General features: G+C 42.6%; 1 pseudogene across 1 annotated transcript; it reads right to left on the bottom strand.

Moving 5' to 3' along the window:
• Positions 1–682: 682 nt before the first annotated feature.
• On the bottom strand, positions 683–1,227 carry LOC309823981 (signal peptidase complex catalytic subunit SEC11A-like; annotated as a pseudogene). The gene has a single exon. The product of its transcript is annotated as a signal peptidase complex catalytic subunit SEC11A-like (transcript).
• Positions 1,228–15,956: the final 14,729 nt, after the last annotated feature.

A 15,956-nucleotide genomic window follows, 5' to 3' on the forward strand; every position in this document is an offset into this window, starting at 1 on the left:
CCAGTTCATTATCATTGCACTCGGGAGCCTTCCTCATTCCTCCTCCCCCCACTAAATCAGTCCCTCCTGTTATATGTTCTCACGGCTCCCCCTGCACTCACCGCAGTTTGCAATTATACATCCTTTGGTGATTTTCTGTCTCACCCACTAGAGTGTGAGCTACATTAGGGTGGAGACTATGTCTGTTTCCCCACCATCATCTTATTCCCAGCGCCTCAGTTCAGAGCCTGGAATGTAGTAAAAACAATAATAATGACGCTGATGCTAGTGGCTATATTACTGATGCCTAGCATGTGTCTTGCTCCTAAGTATCAATACTTTACTCGAGTTAGTTCTCTTAAACCTTGAAAACCCTATGAATTTATAGGCACTCCACTGAGATCTTTTTTTTCTTTTTGGCTCAACTTTTTAATAGAAAAAATTCACTGATGTACAAAAATGCGAAAGTGTGACAATGACAACATATGGAATTCTGTGATTGAAAGTCCCCTCGAGTGCACACTGTGGTGCACATGCACCCGCCCACACGTACTCTGGCGTGGAAACATAAACTTAATGCAAACCAGGGCTACCAAGAAGCACCAACATGTGTTCTCCATTCCACCAACCACAGATCGATATCTGCTCCAAACATTCAGGAACAAAAAGTACAGCGTCTTCCAGGAACAGCAAGGCAGACTTCTTACTCACGATGGACCAGCGCAAATAAACCCAGCAAGAAGAGTACTGCACACTGAAACTTAGGATAGTCACTCACGAGGATGGTCACAACCCCAGTGTAAGGAACAAATCCCCTCGCTGTCCTCACAACATCGTTCTTCTCTAGCCAATGTCGTCCTTGTCTATACAGGCCTCGGGCATCAACCACACTGTTACCTCCTTTGGTCAGAAACTTCACAGGTCCATTTTGCTTTTCATGAATCTTCAAGACTCGGTGAACTATAGGAACCTCTCTTCCTTCTATCCTAAAAACAACAATTTCTTCCACTCCTACGGGATGATCTTCAACTCGACTTGATAGAAAGAGAAAATCTCCTCTATGAAATGCACGTTCCGTGCTGCCGCCGAGCACCACGGCAACTGGACTTTCCCTTCCAGTTATAACCGTGAACCCCTTCCAGGGCACTGGTGCCGAGGAGACAGTCTTTCCAAAATTTAGGACTTGATAATAGAGCTGCCGCTTGTTCATCCGCTGCACATCATCATCAAAAAATCGAGAAATACCATGGCGGGGCCGGCAAGGGGACATGGTCAGAAGAGAGGGCGAGATGTGACCCACGGGAGGAACGACTTGCACACGGGCCAGGCTCACACTAGACAGGACCCTCCTCCACTGAGATCTTTTTTTTTTTTTTTTTTTTTTTTAATTTGGAAATCCAAGTTTATTTTTTGGTTCAAATTAAACAAACATTTTTTTGTCTACTATCATCTTGGATTCTATATTAAGCTTTATTTATTTTTTTTAAACATCTTTATTGGAGTATAATTGCTTTACAATGGTATGTTAGTTTCAGCTTCACAACAAAATGAATCAGTTATATATATACATATGTTCCCATATCTCTTCCCGCTTGCGTCTCCCTCCCTCCCACCCTCCCTATCCCACCCCTCCGGGCGGTCACAAAGCACCGAGCTGATCTCCCTGTGCTATGCGGCTGCTTCCCACTAGCTATCTACCTTACGTTTGGTAGTGTATATATGTCCATGCCTCTTTATCGCTTTGTCACCATTTACCCTTCCCCCTCCCCATAGCCTCAAGTCCATTCTCTAGTAAGTCTGTGTCTTTATTCCTGTTTCACTCCTAGGTTTTTCATGACATTTTTTTTTCTTAAATTCCATATATATGTGTTAGCATACGGTATTTGTCTCTCTCTTTCTGACTTACTTCACTCTGTATGACAGACTCTAGGTCTATCCACCTCATTACAAATAGCTCAATTTCGTCTCTTTTTATGGCTGAGTAATATTCCATTGTATATATGTGCCACATCTTCTTTATCCATTCATCCGATGATGGACACTTAGGTTGTTTCCATCTCTGGGCTATTGTAAATAGAGCTGCAATGAACATTTTGGTACATGACTCTTCTTGAATTATGGTTTTCTCAGGGTATATGCCCAGTAGTGGGATTGCTGGGTCATATGGTAGTTCTATTTGTAGCTTTTTAAGGAACCTCCATACTGTTCTCCACAGTGGCTGTATCAATTTACATTCCCACCAACAGTGTAAGAGGGTTCCCTTTTCTCCACACCCTCTCCAGCATTTATTGTTTCTAGATTTTTTGATGATGGCCATTCTGACTGGTGTGAGATGATATCTCATTGTAGTTTTCATTTGCATTTCTCTAATGATTAGTGACGTTGAGCATTCTTTCATGTGTTTGTTGGCACTCTGTATATCTTCTTTGGAGAAATGTCTATTTAGGTCTTCTGCCCATTTTTGGATTGGGTTGTTTGTTTTTTTGTTATTAAGCTGCATGAGCTGCTTATAAATTTTGGAGATTAATTCTTTGTCAGTTGCTTCATTTGCAAATATTTTCTCCCATTCTGAGGGTTGTCTTTTGGTCTTCTCTATGGTTTCCTTTGCTGCGCAAAAGCTTTTAAGTTTCATTAGGTCCCATTTGTTTACTTTTGTTTTTATTTCCATTTCTCTAGGAGGTGGGTCAAAAAGGACCTTGCTGTGATTTATGTCATAGAGTGTTCTGCCTATGTTTTCCTCTAAGAGTTTGATAGTTTCTGGCCTTACATTTAGGTCTTTAATCCATTTTGAGCTTATTTTTGTGTATGGTGTTAGGGAGTGATCTAATCTCATACTTTTACATGTAGCTGTCCAGTTTTCCCAGCACCACTTATTGAATAGGCTGTCCTTTCTCCACTGTACATTTCTGCCTCCTTTGTCAAAGATAAGGTGACCATATGTGCGTGGGTTTATCTCTGGTCTTTCTATCCTGTTCCATTGATCTATATTTCTGTTTTTGTGCCAGTACCATACTGTCTTGATTACTGTAGCTTTGTAGTATAGTCTGAAGTCAGGAAGCCTGATTCCTCCAGCTCCATTTTTCGTTCTCAAGATTGCTTTGGCTATTCGGGGTCTTTTGTGTTTCCATACAAATTGTGAAATTTTTTGTTCTAGTTCTGTGAAAAATGCCAGTGGTAGTTTCATAGGGATTGCATTGAATCTGTAGATTGCTTTGGGTAGTAGAGTCATTTTCACAATGTTGATTCTTCCAATCCAAGAACATGGTATATCTCTCCATCTATTTGTATCATTTTTAATTTCTTTCATCAGTGTCTTATAATTTTCTGCATACAGGTCTTTTGTCTCCTTAGGTAGGTTTATTCCTAGGTATTTTATTCTTTTTGTTGCAATGGTAAATGGGAGTGTTTTCTTGATTTCACTTTCAGATTTTTCATCCTTAGTGTATAGGAATGCCAGAGATTTCTGTGCATTAATTTTGTATCCTGCTACTTTACCAAATTCATTGATTAGCTCTAGTAGTTTTCTGGTAGCATCTTTAGGGTTCTGTATGTATAGTATCATGTCATCTGCAAACAGTGACAGCTTTACTTCTTCTTTTCTGATTTGGATTCCTTTTATTTCCTTTTCTTCTCTGATTGCTGTGGCTAAAACTTCCAAAACTATGTTGAATAAGAGTGGTGAGAGTGGGCAACCTTGTCTTGTTCCTGATCTTAGTGGAAATGCTTTCAGTTTTTCACCATTGAGGACGATGTTGGCTGTGGGTTTGTCATATATGGCCTTTATTATGTTGAGGAAAGTTCCCTCTATGCCTACTTTCTGCAGGGTTTTTATCATAAATGGGTGTTGAATTTTGTCAAAAGCTTTCTCTGCATCTATTGAGATGATCATATGGTTTTTCTCCTTCAATTTGTTAATATGGTGTATCACGTTGATTGATTTGCGTATATTGAAGAATCCTTGCATTCCTGGAATAAACCCCACTTTATCATGGTGTATGATCCGTTTAATGTGCTGTTGGATTCTGTTTGCTAGTATTTTGTTGAGGATCTTTGCATCTATGTTCATCAGTGATATTGGCCTGTAGTTTTCTTTCTTTGTGACATCCTTGTCTGGTTTTGGTATCAGGGTGATGGTGGCCTCGTAGAATGAGTTTGGGAGTGTTCCTCCCTCTGCTATATTATGGAAGAGTCTGAGAAGGATAGGTGATAGCTCTTCTCTAAATGTTTGATAGAATTCGCCTGTGAAGCCATCTGGTCCTGGGCTTTTGCTTGTTGGAAGATTTTTAATCACAGTTTCAATTTCAGTGCTTGTGATTGGTCTGTTCATATTTTCTATTTCTTCCTGATTCAGTCTTGGCAGGTTGTGCCTTTCTAAGAATTTGTCCATTTCTTCCAGGTTGTCCATTTTATTGGCATAGAGTTGCTTGTAGTAATCTCTCATGATCTTTTGTATTTCTGCAGTGTCAGTTGTTACTTCTCCTTTTTTATTTCTAATTCTATTGATTTGAGTCTTCTCCCTTTTTTTCTTGATGAGTCTGGCTAATGGTTTATCAATTTTGTTTATCCTTTCAAAGAACCAGCTTTTAGTTTTATTGATCTTTGCTATCGTTTCCTTCATTTCTTTTTCATTTATTTCTGATCTGATTTTTATGATTTCTTTCCTCCTGCTAACTTTGGGGTTTTTTTGTTCTTCTTTCTCTAATTGCTTTAGGTGCAAGGTTAGGTTGTTTATTCGAGATGTTTCCTGTTTCTTAAGGTAAGATTGTATTGCTATAAACTTCCCTCTTAGAACTGCTTTTGCTGCATCCCATAGATTTTGAGTCGTCGTGTCTCCATTGCCATTTGTTTCTAGGTATTTTTTGATTTCCTCTTTGATTTCTTCAGTGATCACTTCGTTATTAAGTAGTGTATGTTTAGCCTCCATGTGTTTGTATTTTTTACAGATCTTCTCCTGTAATTGATATCGAGTCTCATAGCGTTGTGGTCAGAAAAGATACTTGATACAATTTCAATTTTCTTAAATTTACCAAGGCTTGATTTGTGACCCAAGATATGATCTATCCTGGAGAATGTTCCATGAGCACTTGAGAAAAATGTGTATTCTGTTGTTTTTGGATGGAATGTCCTATAAATATCAATTAACTCCATCTCGTTTAATGTATCATTTAAAGCTTGTGTTTCCTTATTTATTTTCATTTTGGATGATCTGTCCATTGGTGAAAGTGGGGTGTTAAAGTCCCCTACTATGAATGTGTTACTGTCGATTTCCCCTTTTATGGTTGTCAGTATTTGCCTTATGTATTGAGGTGCACCTATGTTGGGTGCATAAATATTTACAATTGTTATATCTTCTTCTTGGATCAATCCCTTGATCATTATGTAGTGTCCTTCTTTGTCTCTTCTAATAGTCTTTGTTTTGAAGTCTATTTTGTCTGATATGAGAATTGATACTCCAGCTTTCTTTTGGTTTCCATTTGCATGAAATACCTTTTTCCATCCCCTTACTTTCAGTCTGTATGTGTCTCTAGGTCTGAAGTGGGTCTCTTGTAGACAGCAAATATATGGGTCTTGTTTTTGTATCCATTCAGCCAATCTGTGTCTTTTGGTGGGAGCATTTAGTCCATTTACATTTAAGGTAATTATCGATATGTGTGTTCCCATTCCCATTTTCTTAATTGTTTTGGGTTTGTTATTGTAGGTCTTTTCCTTCTTTTGTGTTTCTTGCCTAGAGAAGTTCCTTTAGCAGTTGTTGTAGAGCTGGTTTGGTGGTGCTGAACTCTCTCAGCTTTTGCTTGTCTGTAAAGGTTTTAATTTCTCCATCAAATCTGAATGAGATCCTTGCTGGGTAGAGTAATCTTGGTTGCACGTTGTTCTCCTTCATCACTTTCAATATGTCCTGCCACTCCCTTCTGGCTTGCAGAGTTTCTGCTGAAAGATCAGCTGTTAACCTTATGGGGATTCCCTTGTGTGTTATTTGTTGTTTTTCCCTTGCTGCTTTTAATATGTTTTCTTTGTATTTAATTTTTGACAGTTTGATTAATATGTGTCTTGGCGTATTTCTCCTTGGATTTATCCTGTATGGGACTCTCTGTGCTTCCTGGACTTGATTAACTATTTCCTTTCCCATATTAGGGAAGTTTTCAACTCTAATCTCTTCAAATATTTTCTCAGTCCCTTTCTTTTTCTCTTCTTCTTCTGGAACCCCTATAATTCGAATGTTGGTGCGTTTAATGTTGTCCCAGAGGTCTCTGAGACTGTCCTCAGTTCTTTTCATTCTTTTTTCTTTATTCTGCTCTGCAGTAGTTATTTCCACTATTTTATCTTCCAGATCACTTATCCGTTCTTCTGCCTCAGTTATTCTGCTATTGATCCCATCTAGAGTACTTTTAATTTCATTTATTGTGTTGTTCATCGTTGCTTGTTTCATCTTTAGTTCTTCTAGGTCCTTGTTAACTGATTCTTGCATTTTGTCCATTCTATTGTCCATTCTATCTCCAAGATTTCGGATCAACCTTACTATCATTATTCTGAATTCTTTTTCAGGTAGACTGCCTATATCCTCTTCATTTGTTAGGTCTGGTGGGTTTTTATCTTGCTCCTTCATCTGCTGTGTGTTTTCTGTCTTTTCATTTTGCTTATCTTACTGTGTTTGGGGTCTCCTTTTTTGCAGGCTGAAGGTTCGTAGTTCCTGTTGTTTTTTGTGTCTGTCCCCAGTGGCTAAGGTTGGTTCAGTGGGTTGTGTAGGCTTCCTGGTGGACAGGCTTCCTGGTGGAGGGTACTAGTGCCTGTGTTCTGGTGGATGAGGCTGGATCTTGTCTTTCTGGTGGGCAGGTCCACATCTGGTGGTGTGTTTTGGGGTGTCTGTAGACTTATTATGATTTTGGGCAGCCTCTCTGCTAATGGGTGGGGTTGTGTTCCTGTCTTGCTAGTTGTTTGGCATAGGATGTCCAGCACTGTAGCTTGCTGGTCGTTGAGTGAAGCTGGGTGCTGGCGTTGAGATGGAGATCTCTGGGAGATTTTTGCTGTTTGATATTACGTGGAGCTGGGAGGCCTCTTGTGGACCAGTGTCCTGAAGTTGGCTCTCCCACCTCAGAGGCACAGCACTGACTCCTGGCTGCAGCACCAAGAGGCTTTCATCCACAGGGCTCCTTAATTTGGGATGATTCGTTGTCTATTCAGGTATTCCACAGATGCAGGGTATATCAAGTTGATTGTGGAGCTTTAATCCGCTGCTTCTGAGGCTGCTGGGAGAGATTTCCCTTTCTCTTCTTTGTTCTCACAGTTCCCAGGGGCTCAGCTTTGGATTTGGCCCTGCCTGTGCGTGTAGGTCGCCGGAGGGCGTCAGTTCTTTGCTCAGACAGGACGGGGTTAAAGGAGCCGCTGATTCGGAGGCTCTGGCTCACCCAGGCTGGGGGGTAGGGAGGGTCACGGAGTGTGGGGCGGGCCTGCGGCGGCAGAGGCAGCGTGACGTTGCAGCCTGAGGCGCGCCGTGCGTTCTCCCGGGGGAGTTGTCCCTGGAACCCGGGACCCTGGCAGTGGCGGGCTGCACAGGCTCCCCGGAAGGGCGTGTGGCTAGTGACCTGTGTTCGCACACAGGCCTCCTGGTGGCGGCAGCAGCGGCCTTAGCGTCTCATGTCTGTCTCTGGGCTCCGCACTCTTAGCCACGGCTCGCGCCCGTCTCTGGAGCTCTCTTAAGCAGCGTTCTTAATCCCCTCTCCTCGTGCACCAGGAAACAAAGAGGGACGTAAAAGTCTCTTGCCTCTTCGGCAGTTCCAGACTTCTCCCCGGACTCTCTCCCGGCCAGCCGCGGTGCACTAACGCCCTGCAGGCTGTCTTCACGCCGCCAACCTCAGTGCTCTCCCGGCGCTCCGACAAAAGCTGGAGCCTCAGCTCCCAGTCCCGCCCGCCCCGGCGGGCGAGCAGACAAGCCTCTCGGCTGGTGAGTGCCGGTCGGCCCGATCCTCTGCGCTGGAATCTGTCTGCTTTGCCCTCCGCACCCCTGTTGCGGTGTTCTCCTCCGCGGCTCCCAAGCTCCCCCACTCCGCCTCCCGAAGTCTCCACCCGCGACGGGGCTTCCTAGTGTGTGGACACTTTTCCTCCTTCACAGCTCTCTCCCGCTGGTGCAGGACCCGTCCTTATCCTTTTGTCTCTGTTTAGTTTTTTCTTTTGCCCTAACCAGGTACGTGGGGGGTTCCTTGCCTTTTGGGAGGTCTGAGGTCTTCTGCCAGCGTTCAGTAGGTGCTCCGTAGTTGTTCCACGCGTAGATCTCCACTGAGATCTTGATGAATGAATACACTCATTTCTCTGCGCCTCAGTTTTCTTATTGACAAAACAGAGAAAGCAGTATGTGAGTGGCAATACTTTATATTTTCTCTAATTATTTACAAATGAAAGAATTGAGCCTTTAAAAAATCTTCCATGGGTTTTAAAAACATATGTGTGTGTAAGCCCATCATGCTTATACCCCTCACCTTATACAGGGTTTCTAATACGTCTAATACATGCTTCTCAACCTTTAAATAAAATTATTGCTACCACCCCATCCCCCCACAAAGAGAAAACATAAATTAAAATGTAAATTATCCCTAACGAGAGAAATTAATAAGATTTCTCTGGGTAGGGTGGCGCTTTGGAGGGCCACGCACCATTGTCATAGCTAAAGGGTTTTTTTCATATTCAAAGAATTAATTTTTATCCCCTTGGTAGTAATATCACTGCTCCTTTCTTTGAGAACGAATGTTCTAAAAGAAAGAAAGGAAGGAAGGAAGAGAAGGAAGAAGAGGGGGGAGAAGAGGAGTGAACTGGGGCAGCTGCAGTGACCTCATGATGGAAGATGGAAGTTCAAAAAGCAGATGTAGCTGAGCCGTCAGCTTTCAGCACTGTGATCAGACCCCCTGTGCTCCTGCACGCTCCCCTCTGCCCCTCCTTGTGTGAATGCCCACTTCCTTCCGCGTTCCTCCCAATTCTCCCTTCTTAATGGCCACTCTGAAACACGCCAGCCGAGGCTCGGTGTCGTGGGGATCTGAGTGTAAGCATCCAGGCGCAGCTGCTGTCCTCAAGGGAATACAACTTGGCGATGACGGCAGCCCATAGAGAGAAGAGTTGGGAAGAGTTAATGCCATTTGGGGGAATCAGGAAAGGCTTTAGAAAGTAAGATAGCCTTTGAGGTCGGGCTGGAGGGAGGGGCAGGGTTTTGATAGACAGTGATAGGAGGGGTGAGGGTGAGGAAGAGAACAATAAAGGCTTCAAGGGTAGAGGATACCGCCTGGGAGAAGACCAGGTGTAAGAAGTGTGGTATGATGGTGTGGCATGAAGGGAGGGAGTGGGAACTAAAACTGGAACTATTTTGGAGAATCTTGAATGACAGGCTTAGAAGTTTGCTAGGAACCATTGAAGGTGTCAGCAGTGGAATGACATCAGAAGATATATGCTTTAGAAACCTTAAGGTGGCAGCTGCATGGAAGATGAAGCAGAAGCGGAGAGGAGGAACCCAGTGAACAAGATTTTCCCATGGACCAGGCCAGGGTTTCTCAACCACAACACTTTTGACTTTGGGGGCTCAGTGTTGTAGGGGGCTGTCCTATACACCACAGGGTGATTAGCAACATCCCTGGCCTCTACTCACTAGATGCCAGTTGTGACAAACAAATGTCTCTGGACATTGCCAACTGTTCCCTGAGGGGCGGGGGGGGGGGGTGGTGGTGGCAAAATTGCCCGTCTGAGAACCACTGATCTAAGCAAGGACCAATAAGGGACTGACCTGGGGCAGCCACAAAGGAAAAGGAGGGTGACGGCTGATGTTTCCAACTCTACAAACGTCATCATGAGGGCAAACGTGGAGTCCAAGGGAATTTTCATGTTTCAAGCATGAATGATTGGAAAAAGAGCAGTAAAGTTTTTTGAGAAGGAACATTTTAGAAGGGGTGAATAAGGAATTTCATTTTTACGTGTTTTGTTAGATGTTTCTAGTCACACATGGAGGTAGAGATACCCTGTAGGTTATTAATAGGTGCACAGTCAAGTTCTCATGAACTAATGAATAAGCAAATCAATGGTATGTGTCCAAAGAGAGGTTGGAAGCTACAGACAGGACCATGGGAATGGAGGAAACCACTATAATAAAATTTAGAAAAATATTAGACAAGAACTGAGTTTAGAACTTTACATAATGTTTTCTGCAAGGGCAGTAGCAAGGTATAAGCAAAGTTTCTTTTCCGTGGTGTAAACTTAATGGTATACAGAACCATATAGAACAAACTGGTATTCTTAGGAGTCTAGGAACTTGACTCAAAGCTCCCTCAAAAAGCCCAAGATTTCATTGCAGTTTCAGTTCCATCTTTAAAAATTCTTTTGAAACTATGTATTCCAGCCCATATTATGAGCTAGTTTGTTTTACCATGAGAATAATTTAAAATATTTACTTCCTCCCCATAATGTTTACGTAGTGTATAATGTGGATGGTCCAGCAGATTCCCCATGACTGCTAATAGTTTTACGTGTGCTCTCATCCAGGGGTACCCATACAAATTTGAGATACAGGAGGACGGAAAGTGATACAAAATTGGGAGTGTGACAAATCCAAATGCAATTTCTTATCCTGCCACTTACTAGTTGTGTGACCTTAAGTAGGTATCTTGACCTCTCTGAGCCTTGGTTTCTCAACAGTAAAATGGGGCTTCTGCTCCCAATCTCCATTATAAAGGTCAAATGAGATAAAATATATAAAGTGCATTGTAGATGTTTAATAGATAGCAACTCGTTTATTATTTGGATGAGGAAGAAAGAAAGGGGGACGTATAGAGGCAGAGAAGTGGTGGTTGAGATACTAGGAATACAACTTTGGTATTTTAATATCCTGAAACCTTAAGTTGGCATTCCCAGAGTGAAATGATTTTGAAACAATTATCAACTGGCTCAAAAAAGGTAAAAGCATGTGAGAAAAATCTTTGCAATTGGCATTTGAATTTCTTAATTATGGCCTGAGAAAGTGGCGTGAGGGGGACCGGCTGATGGTGTAGTCCGAGTAACTAGCAAGTGGAAAGCGAACAAGAGGTAGAATAAAACCTAGAACATTCTTCCCACACACGTGATACGTGGTATGGGAGATCCGAGACTGGAAAAAGTCATGAAAGTGAACTTACAACCGACCACCCAAAGCTTGGAAAGAGCTGTAAGAAAAGAGCTAATGTCAGTAGAACCTGAATGGAAAATCCACACCTAGGACAGAATATTGGCTGTGGTCATGTGCCTTGCATTTTTTAGAAACATTAGAAAATCATTCATTACAAATTCCTTCACAAACATACACACACACACACACACACACACACACACACACCATGGTCTCTATAAGCATAAGCAAATGCTATGTTTAAACAAAATTGGACAAAACACAGTTTCTTTGTTATATTATGAATCTCCAAGACAAAAAAATACCCACCACATCCCAAAGTTAGTACATAATGGAATTTTTTTCTCCTTAAAATGACTCCTATAACTTGTGTTTCAAACACACTTTTTAAAAGTTCTGCCCTAAACAATCCTAACCACAATCCTTTTAACATATTTAATCTATGTGACAGTCCTTCAATGTACTGGAATCCTCCAACATCATAGCTCACATCCTTTCCTAACGCGGCAAAATCAGTGGAGTCCCCAGGCTGGTAGAATATCTCTAAGTCTAAAAACATTTGCAGCTATCTACAAGCGTGTTTTATGTAGATAAAAATCACAATATACTGAAACACAAAAACAACCAAGTCAATGACAGAGAGATTTTGCTATGATCACTGTATCAACAGCAGCTACTATATTTTTAGACATTGTGATCAAGAGTTGAAATAGAGCTAATATCCAGTCTTCCAGGTGCTTAGTAGAAAAAATATATAATTTCTTTAAAACCAGCAAGGGATACTGGGAGCAAATCCCCTTCAGCCATTTTTCCTCTAAACTCTCCGATATTGTCCTCAGATGTTTTACCATGAGGGCAATGGGGATGTAGATAAGGGTCTGTGAAATCCTCAGGTGAGGAGAGGTAAGGGAAGTTTATGAAAAGACAACTGATGAGATATCAGTTGATACCGATATTTGCTTCTCGGATCATTTCCACGCATCAGCTGTAGAGAGAGATAATGGTAATTCCCATGCTTGCTTGTCTAAATACCAAAGGAACTCATCCCCTCTAACCAATTACAGGAATGACAGAATGATAATAATCCACCAGACACGTTAACACATTCTCCTGTGACCTCAGCATGTTTTTCAAACCTGTTGTGAAAGAACAGTGACAGGCAGGCAGGAGAAAAATGCATTGACCTCACTCTGCGCCTGGGCTGAGACACAGGCACTACCAAGAAGATAGCAGCCTTTTCCTAACAAGGCCTGAAGCCACAGCAGTGTCTAAGAGGCTCTGTCCCCAGAGCCCTTGCAACATCTGGCTGGAGTCAGAGGGTGGGGCAGCTGAGCCTTTGCTAACCTCCCTGGTTGCTGGAGAAATGGCCCCAGACACGCCTTAGGCAAACATGCTTAGCTTGCCCCAAGCAGCCGCTCTTCCTCTCCTTCCACGTGTAGCATCAGACACACCTTGCTCACCTGCAGGAGATAGGGGCCACGATGCCCTGCAGTCCCTCTGCATCTCCTGTCTGCACCGCTGCAAGTACTTCCTAAATAGTATCTCTACTCATTTTTCCCCTTCTCCTGTCCACCCTTTGCGTGAAGGATGTGGCATTTGTAAGGCAAGTTTAGAATGTGTAATTCACTGGTTTAAAAGTCTCCACTTGCTCTCATTGGGTGGAAAACTCATTCTCCTTAACCCTCAGTAGAAGAAGCCTTGCATCCTGGTCCCCGCATCTCTCTCCAGTTTTACCTCCCATCCCTTCCCTGCTACTCACGATGTGCCAGCCACACTGAATTGCACAGTTTCTGAGACAAAGAGGCCCTTTCACAACTCAGTGGCTTTGCACGAGCTGTTCTCTTTACCTTTCATGCTCCCACAACTTCTCCCTTAGGGGAATCCCCCTCTTCCTAAGATCCAAGCTCATATGTCATTTCCACAGTAAAGCCTTCACTGAATTTCCCTTCCTGCACCAAGGATGGAGGGAATAATTCCCTATGTTCCTGTCACTTTCCACACAGCTCTATGAGGGAGGCAGTATAGCATAGTGACTAACAGGATGCACTCCAGAGTAGATTAACAGGCTCTACACATGCTCATTCTCTGACCTTGGACAAATTACCTAATCTATGCCTCAATTTCTTCAGCTGCAAAACAAAGGGAATAATAGTGAATACTACATAGGATTGTTATGAAGAGTAAACGTGTTAAGCTCTTAAAACATTCAGAAGAGTACCCCATTCACAATAAGTGCTCAGTAAGTATTAGCTAGTATTATCGTGTCCACTAAAATTTTAAGACTGTCATCATCTGTTTAGGTGTCTCTCTCTCCCTGTCTAGAGAACAGGGTGGGGACTGTTTCTTATTCATGCTTTTATTCTTCGTGCCTAACAATTCTAGGTACTAGCCTCTCAATAAATGTTTATTGAATAAGTTGATTCTTTTCTAGGCGGTAAAATACCCTCATGACTCCAGAGATTATAACTCAAGGAAGTTTCTTTCTTTCTTTCTTTCACTCTATGGAAAGAAAACATTATGTAAATCCATAAAACAATACCCTGAACAGAGAGGCTTGAAGTTAATCTTATGAGTCCCTCTGTGAAGTAGGGGTCTAGAAGCCTGATGAGTCTTTCTTCTACTAGGGCTGTGTGTCTTTGGACAAGTCACCTTCATTCATTTACTCAGTATATTCTTGCTGAATATCAGTCAGGTGCCAGACACTATATTCTAGGGGCTGGGGAGAAAGCACTGCACAAGATAGGCAAGGTTTCTATTCTCATAGACCTTGATTAGAGGGACAAAGTGCATTCAACAATGAATAAGAGAAAGAAAAAAGAAAAGTTGGAGAGTTGTAAGTTCTATGATTGAAATGAAACAAGAAAACATGTTAGAAAGTGTCTGGGAAGGCTACAATTGAAAAGTAAGTCAAGGAGGGCTTCTCCGAAGGTCAACAATAACGTTTAGACTTGAGCTTGAGACTTAGGGGAAGAACATTCCAGGTATAAGGGGCAGCTACTATAAGGGTTCAATGTGAAACTGAGCTTGGAGTGCTCCAGGTATCAGAGGAAAACCTTCGTGCCTGGAACTTGGGAAGTGAGGATAAGAGTTGTACCATCTGAGGTCATTGAGGAAAGCAGGGACCCTATAGGCCAGAGGAAAGAATGAGGATTTTATACTAAGTGCAGCAGGTGGTTATTGACATGTATTGGGCAGGAGAGGAATATGGTTTGATTTACACTTTTAGAAAATTCTATTGTAGAGATAATGGATTATGAAGGAAGGAGAGGCATGAGAAGAGGCAATGAGACTAGTTAAGAGGCTGTTCCGTCAGTGTAGGTGAGAAACGAATAGCATAAGTTCAGATGGCATCTGTGGAGAAGGATTTGATGAACCAGAGTCCTGATACTGATCAACTGAATGTAGGAGCAAGAGACAGAGAAGAATCCAAGATGGCTACTAAGTTTTTGTCCAGAGGATTTGAGGCAATTCTGTTGACCACACATTCCACAGCCAGGAATACTACTCTAGTCCATATACAAGGTGACATGGAAGGCTGCAGTTACTGGATAGGACAGATGGACAAGGTATACACTGGAGGTGGGAGGTTCAAGAGGTCTTCAAAATGTTAAGTTTGAGACGCCCAGCAGATGTCCAAGTGCAAAAGACAAGAAGTTGGATGTACAATGCTTGAGTCCAGTGGGAGAGGTCTGGACTGCAGATATGCAAGTAGGCATCAGTGGCACTCAGACAGCATTTAAAGCAATGGGAGTAGGTGTGATCACCCAGGAAGCACATGCAGTTGAAGAAGAGATATAGTCCCTGAGCAGAGTCCTGGAAAGAACAGCATCTGGAAATGAAGTATTGGAGGCCCACAAAAGAGACCAAGAGGTAGAAGCCAGTATCAAAGGACAAATTCTAGAAGAGTATGTTGTCATGGAAGCCAAGAGAAGAAAGTGTTTCAAAATGGAGGGAGTGGTAAACTGGGTCAAATGCTGCCACGAGGTCCGCTAGGAAGAGGATCGGATCTGGCAACACGGAAGTCTTTGGTGACCTTGAAGCGATCAGTTTCACTGTTCATCTCTTGGACCTAGTTTGTCTATGTCAAAAAAAAAAATGAAATTGTATTCAAGCATTTTTTAAGCACAACTACTCCTTTTCTTAAAATAAATCATTAAAAGGATCCCAAGATACGAAAGAGAACAAAATCAGAACTGTTGTAGGTGAAGCAGGGACTTCAGGAATTTATGTAGTCCCATCTCTGCCCTTGCAGTTGACACAAAGGCAGCTTTGGGGAACTTTAGGGCTCCTTGGAAAGAAGACCCAAAATTACTAGGCTGGAAGTTCTGTAAAGGGCTCTTTGGCCAAGAGACTCCAAGTGCAAAGGTATGAGTAGCTCTCAGTCTGGTGAGCAACAGGCTATCCACTGGTTAGGAACCTCCTTACATGGTCATGAAGAATATAACATCCCTGGATTATAGGTAGGAATGCTTAGAATCTTCCATAATCACAGTTTGAACCCAATTCCTTCCAGGGTAGGCCATTGGCTGCTTAGGGGCACACCCATCTGACTGGTTTGCCCAGATCCTGCCGCTCGGCCACACCTCCAGAAAGCATCTAAAGCCCTTCCTTTGTTGCAAAATGATTCAGTGTCATTTCCATAAAATGTGGGGACCTGAGCATATGTTCACACACGCACTCTCTGTATTCCGGGAGTTTTAAAGGGAGACATCCTTTAAGGGAACAGGCCTGCCAGAATAAATTCTTGGTGGTCTTAAAGGAACCACCAAGCATAACATAGTCTGCACAGTCCATGTTCTCTCAAAAGTGAGCTATAGCGTTGCTCTGTTGGAAAGAATCGCAGAAA

The sequence above is a fragment of the Grampus griseus genome, assembly GCF_964374135.1.
Source record: "Grampus griseus genome assembly, chromosome: 6".
NCBI lineage: Eukaryota > Metazoa > Chordata > Mammalia > Artiodactyla > Delphinidae > Grampus > Grampus griseus.